The 6,884-nt window shown below is 35.9% G+C and overlaps 1 protein-coding gene across 2 annotated transcripts in view; it reads right to left on the bottom strand.

Annotated features, from left to right (window-relative positions):
* The window catches only part of LOC144441160 (uncharacterized), a 16,439-nt gene extending 10,840 nt beyond the window's left edge, over positions 1–5,599 (bottom strand). Inside the window, exon 1 of one of the 2 annotated variants that reach the window (XM_078130701.1) lies at positions 5,552–5,599. The gene's annotated coding sequence lies outside the window, so the exon portion shown is untranslated. Of the gene's footprint in view, positions 1–1,763; positions 1,902–5,551 lie in introns of those variants that run through there. The other variant, XM_078130700.1, reaches the window with a different exon arrangement.
* Between the last annotated feature and the right edge of the window lie 1,285 nt (positions 5,600–6,884).

The raw sequence follows: 6,884 nt of genomic DNA on the forward strand, positions 1-6,884 counted from the left end.
TTTGCATTCAAATAACTTGAGTTTAAATGGTAGAAGAGATGTAACACAACTACAATTCTCTCTTTGCAATGTTGCATATGTGAAACAATTTTTTGATGATTTAGAAGCCAATACGAGATGAACCCGAGATATATCAACATATTTTCATAGGGATTGACGAGAAAGGAGTAATTGTGGTTTACTTTGTCACTTAGCTGTTCGAGCGCCTTTGCCTGTATCTGATACGCTCGTAAAATCTAATTTTTTGGGACAGCGAACTTTGTCTAGTAGTGCATCCGTTATAGTTTCAATGCAAAAATTACCGTTGCTATGAGAAAAAGGGATTAACATTATGACAAAGTGATAGTTACTTGGCTTGGTGCTTCCAATGTACTGCGTATAAATGACAACGCATTCACACGTTCGAAGATTTAGTGGTTGTTTAGTGTGTCTGTTACTAGTATCAACCGTAAATATCAAGATAGTTCAAACATACTGAAAACCAAAAGCTGTGTAATAATCTGAACTCCATTGTACGGCTTGTTATTATTTTGACCATATGAATTGGAACAGCTGATGCAGTATACAATGGATGGAAATGATCTCCAGTAATCTAATTATCTCTTTGTATATAAGACAAACAATATTAATTGTGTACTTCCGATAACATGGCCTCAGAAAATAAGGAAGGTAGGTAGGTCAGGGTTTTATTTAATCTTTGATATCTTATCTTTTTATTGTTTTTCAAGTATTTTTGAAAAAATTTCTACACCCCAAATACAAAACAAAATGTCAGTCAGAATACCCCTTCTGTGATAGTTTGATGAAATATAAACAGACATCGCTAGGAAAAGAAAACAGACATCAAGAAGACAGAGAATGTCTTATCTTTTTGTTTTAAATGTTTAAAAAATGCTTAGGGTTGTAGGTTAAACTAGAGTTGGTTGAGTTATCAGAAACTCACATTTTTTTATATTTGGCCCAAGTTCAGCTGACGTAAAGACAAACGAACTATTGTAATGAAAGTGTAACTGCTGGTAGCGGATGATATGAAAACAAAATTAATAAACCCTTCTCTAAAGACTAAATGAATATTATAAATTCCACATCGGAGATATACGGGTATATAAAGCGGATGTGAGATTTAATCCAATCAGAAGTCTTGAAGTGACTGAAGGCGTAGAGTGTTTAATTTAAATATGAGTTGTAATAGGTTTTGCATGAGTTTTGTATATGTGGAAACGCCTAGTTTCTGTGCTGTATATGTTACATTTATTTGGTGGTTCTAGAGTTTCATCTTCCATTTATATCTATCTAAGCCTGGCACCTGTTACGAAATAAGTCTTCTTATATCCAGTATCCTGTATCCTTGTTGGTCAGTGGGCAGTGATTCTATAAGTGTACCTCTCGACCCCGGGCTCTCGACAGACTAATATGTGAGTGAGGTTCCCTGAGGGAAGCAGTTAATACCAGCGACTCGTAATGATCCATCCATCCATCCATCCATCCATCTATCCATCCGTACGTACGTACGTACGTACGTACTTACGTACATACATACATACATACATACATACATACATACATACATACATACATACATACATAGACAGACAGACAGACAGACATACATACATACATACATACATACATACATACATACATACATATAAAGTCAATATTTCCAGTTTGCTTCACTAGAGTGATCAATATGGAGTACCGTATTATACTGCTGTGTTAATAGAAAGTTCTATACAAAAAATAACTTGTTCTGTAGTGCTTACCTCTGGTAGTTTCAGTGGTAACGAATCCTCGTTTCTCAACACACTGCTTTAGTACGTACAATATACGTGATGGAATAGCAGAATACGAATCAAACACACGTCATCATGTTATGATAACGGCACCATTTGCACCGTCGATAAACAGACGGAGAGTTTCTCTAATGATAATCTACTAAGCTAAGTCTCTGGGCACGTGTGGGGCCGCCTATGTATTTTTTTCAGTGACGCACAGACGTCAATCAAATGGCTATTTGTTTCGATTATTCAAATTGATAAATTCAATTTTAAAATGTCAAAACTGGAAATATCTAACTTTTCTTACATCATGGTGGTGGTGTTGGTGGTAGTGGCGGCGGCGGTGGTGTTGTTGTTGTTGTTGGTGGTGGTGGTGATAGTACTAGTAGTAGTAGTAGTAGTAGTAGTAGTAATAATAATAGAGAAAATGGTGATGGTTAATGCATGTTGCGATGGTCGTGGTGGTGATGACGATTGTGTTGTTGTTGTTGTTGTTGTTGTTGTTGTTGTTGTTGTCGCATTTGTTGTTGTTGTTGTGGTGGTGGTGGTGGTGAAGGCTGTGATGGCGGTGATCATGGTTGGTGAATGATTACTGTGTTGTTATTGTTGTTGTGGTGGTGGTGGTTGGTGGAGGTGGTGATGGTGGCGGTGGCGGTGGTGTTGTTGTTGTTGGAGTAGTGATGGCGGCGGCGGCGGCGGCGGTGGTGGTGGTGGTGGTGGTGGTGGTGTGGTGGTGGTGGTGATGGTGATGGCGGCGGCGGCGGTGGTTGTGATGGTGGTTGTGGTGGTTTGGTGGTAGCTGTGATGATAGTGATGGTGGGGATGCTGGCTGTGATAGTGGTGGTAACAACATTTGACATTATTGAATGTACTACGAGTAGTATTGCGCAATTCTAAAAATGTGCCCATATTACGCGAGTTACAAACGTACCGTTGGAATGCATCCAGATAATGCATGAAATATTGACTGGGTTACTCAAAAACTAACTTTAAGCCATTTTCTGTCTTCATCTGCATTCTCCATTTTGTCTTGAAAGGTGAACACGATGTCACCATAACCAAATACGTATTGTTTATCTTATCGTATACACGTACTTATTTTACCAAGTTCGTGTAACCTAGCTGTATGGCACTATTTTATAAATTCGACCCTGACTACAAATGTATTAGTTAGGGTCACGATCTATACATTATTTACATTCACAAGAACATAGTACAATGCAAGGCATAAATGCAAAAAAAAAAACAAACAAAAAACCGCAAAGTTTTTTTTAAATGAGTCTGTTCCTCACCATCGCTTCGAGGAAAGAGAGTGCACATCGGGAACAATTCACGGTATCTACCAGTCGCCACGTTAGCTAAGCTGATACAGCACTCTGACTAGTGTTTAGGGGATGTGGGTTTCAATTCCTACACGTGTCACTTCTTTTCACATTTATATAACAAAAAAATATGTATTTAAAATGGATGTTCAGAGTCAGGAGGATTTTATACTCAATTTTTCAGTACAAGTAAGGCTGCATTCACAAATAATGGGCAGGGGGGGTTTGGAGGAATTGAGGGGGGGGACTTGAAAATTTGGAGGATGGTGGAGGGGGGACTTGAAAAAAAAAAAATTTGGGGGGGGGGGACCTAAAATATTTTCACATATAATAATGATGATGAAAACACATTTTGAGATACCCAATGTCTTTTTAATAACTTAAGTGTGTGTTGAGTTGCTTATCTCGCCCATTGTTGATCACAACTATTAAACCAACTGTAAAATGAGCACAGGAAGAGACTGCACAATATAGATAGCCCAAAATCACTGCAAAATGAGTATGACATAGTCTATGGACAATTTCAAAACATTGCACTATTTATCATACTCGACATCGGCTGATGGCATGTTGAACTGTCCTGAAGTGAATTTTAATCTTTTAAATAAACGTTTTGAACTATCTTGAACTACATAAATAAATAGATAAATAAATAAATAAATAACAATAATAAATAAAACTCTTCCAAAAAAACATGTATATAAAATCCTTTATGATTTCAGGCAGAAAGTACTTGTGACATTTCTTACAATTTATATTTGTAAAATGAATGTAAACCGGTAAATAAAAAATGTATAAATATAAATAAATTGTGTAAAAATTAAATAGTTTAATCGTTTAAAAGTTAAATTTGCACCATCCCTTAATTATTTGTTATCCATTTGTACCTGATTGATTATTGAAAGTTTTGAGCAAAGGACATCAAGCTCTGCATCTGAAGGCACATTTTGATAAATGTGAAATGAGTATAAATAGCCTGTCAGGCTGTCACTGATATTTGGTTGGTTGGTGGTGGTGGATCAACAGGTTTGATACTAATACAAATAAATAGTTACAAATAAGATTGTTGTTGAGACCCTTCATAGGGCTAATAACCACACGGACTAATAGTCTTTGCAAATTAGGCTCATCTAAAATGTCTAGAGATGCAGAGCTCATTGTGTAGTACTATTGAGTGAAATTTTCTCCTATCCAAAAAATAAAACAATGCAATATGTGAAAGGCCGGAGAGCAACAACATGGAAGACCAGAAGAATTGATGAATAGTTGTACAAAAGTCAATTACAAAAGAATTGTTGCAAACTGAAACATTATATACAATAATGGCCACCATTTTACCTGTTATTTCCATGAATCTGCATCATCGCTACCATGGTGTATATTTATTTGCTTGGAATGTTTGGCTTAAAGGACAGAGTTGCCCTATTTTAAAAGTTTACATGTATTTGTTTTATTTTGAATGCACATTTGTATATGCTGTTTGCAAAAGACTGTACAGTAGTCTACTTGTCTCTAGATCCATTAATTTTAAAAACACTATGCAAAAATAATATTGGAAAGTATTCATGTAAATTTGTTAACAGGGTAGGAGTATGGCTTTAAAAAATAATTCAGCACTGTTCAGCCAAAAAACATTAGTGAAACTGGAGAACTAAAAATCATGTCAAAATTTGACAGCCTTTTAACAAAAAAAGGTGCAAAACATGTATATACACAAGTTCCTGTATATAAAACAACTAATATTAATTACCCTGTGTTCAGCTTCAATATACACTCAAGTAATGTTAAAGTCTGTGCAAATGAGTAAAATTTGGAGATTCCAAATGTAAACATGTTCATGCAATTACATTAGAGACAATGTATGTATGTATGTATGTATGTATGTATGTATGTATGTATGTATGTATGTATGTATGTATGTATGTATGTATGTATGTGTGTGTGTGTATGTATGTATGTATGTACGTATGTATGTATGTATTTATGTATGTATGTATGTATGTATGTATGTATGTATGTATGTATGTAGGTAGGTAGGTATATGTATGTATGTGTGTGTGTGTGTGTGTGTGTACACATGTGTATGTGTGTGGCTATATATATGTTATATAAATAAATGTGTGTGGGGGGGGGCTTGAAAATTTCTTACCATGTGGAGGGGGGATCTGAATTTTTTGGGTTATAAAAGGGGGGACTTGAAAAAAAATCTAAATTTGTCATGATTCCTCCTCCGACCCCCCCCTTCCCATTATTTGTGAATGCAGCCTAAGTTTAAAGAATGAATTTTGTATCAAGGTTGATTACTCAAGGCGTTTATAATGATGGTGATGGCCTGACATGATCTCTAGGGCCGAGGGCACGGACATTTGAAGTCCTAACTACGTACAAGATTCAAGCTGTTTTTGTTCTCATAAAAGTTATAGTTCAATAAAAAGAATGGAAATACAATACCTTAGAGATGTTGTCTACAATTCACACACATTCACCTTCCTCCTCGTTTCAGCACGTTTGAAATTCGCCGAAAGATACTTGGTAAATAATCATTTTGTTTGAACAGCGTTGGTGGGAATATGCCCTAAATTCCCATGTGTTGCATAAACCAGCGTATAGCAGCTGACAGTAATAGTTCTTCATTCAATGAATGTAGCTCTACAGAAGCGTGTTTTATGATTAGCATTACTGTATGTAAATGGGTGACAAATTAGTTTCGTGTACATATTAGTACTTTCTTTGTACGCACACAATGGTACGATCCTTTAGAGCTTATTAACATTACCAATATCCAGGTTTTGAATCTAACACTTTGAAAGTCCTTAGGTATGACTGTTACGTACGTTATGCCTACACCGATTAATCGACTCACACATGAACGAATACAGAATTACTTTTACACTAACATACATGATTTGTTCAGGAAATTATCACGTGCTGTGGATATGTATGTATGTATGTATGTATGTATGTATGTATGTATGTATGTATGTATGTATGTATGTATGTATGTGTGTGTGTGTGTGTGTGTGTGTGTGTGTGTAGGTAGGTAGGTAGGTAGGTAGGTAGGTAGTAGGTAGGTAGGTAGGTAGGTAGGTGTGTGTCTGTGTGTGTGTGTGTGTGTGTGTGTGTGCGCGCGCAATGTATGTTACCTGCAAGTTGTCTTTCCTCACTTGCGTTACCCAAAGAATACATTCTGTACACAGTACATTTTCTATAAACTCAATCTAACGAGAATAAGTTTCTGCCATCAAACAGTGTCACAGCTGATTATTTTATTTACATCAAATTTATATATTCCTTTATTTTCTTTGTACTGAAACCGACCAGCTTTGTTCGGAAATTACATTTTCTTTAGAAGAGGTGATCTGCATTTATTATATATTGCAGATTGCAGACCTTTATCGATTCGTAGATATGATCGACCTGGATTTTCTAAATGCTTTAACTTCAAATATATTTTTTCCGAAACATGTGTTACACGTAGGGTTTGTCATCAATTGGTTCATCTTTGTGTGGATGATGATGTATACACACGTAGTATGAAAATTATGCTCAGTTTTCGTCAATTTCCTTTCAAAATAAAAGTTACAGATGTTTTACTACTCACAGAAACGTCCCCAAGCATAGGTAGTAAATGGCAGAGCTCTAGAATAACATTATTGGCTGCATATTTACCTATGAAATCTTTCCTCAGACATCATTTTATTCGTAACGCTTGACCTAAATACAGCTCAAATGGAAAACTGAGCAAACCTTAATTCAAACATACATTAATTCTTACCTCGAATAA

The sequence above is a fragment of the Glandiceps talaboti genome, chromosome 10 (assembly GCF_964340395.1).
Source record: "Glandiceps talaboti chromosome 10, keGlaTala1.1, whole genome shotgun sequence".
NCBI lineage: Eukaryota > Metazoa > Hemichordata > Enteropneusta > Spengelidae > Glandiceps > Glandiceps talaboti.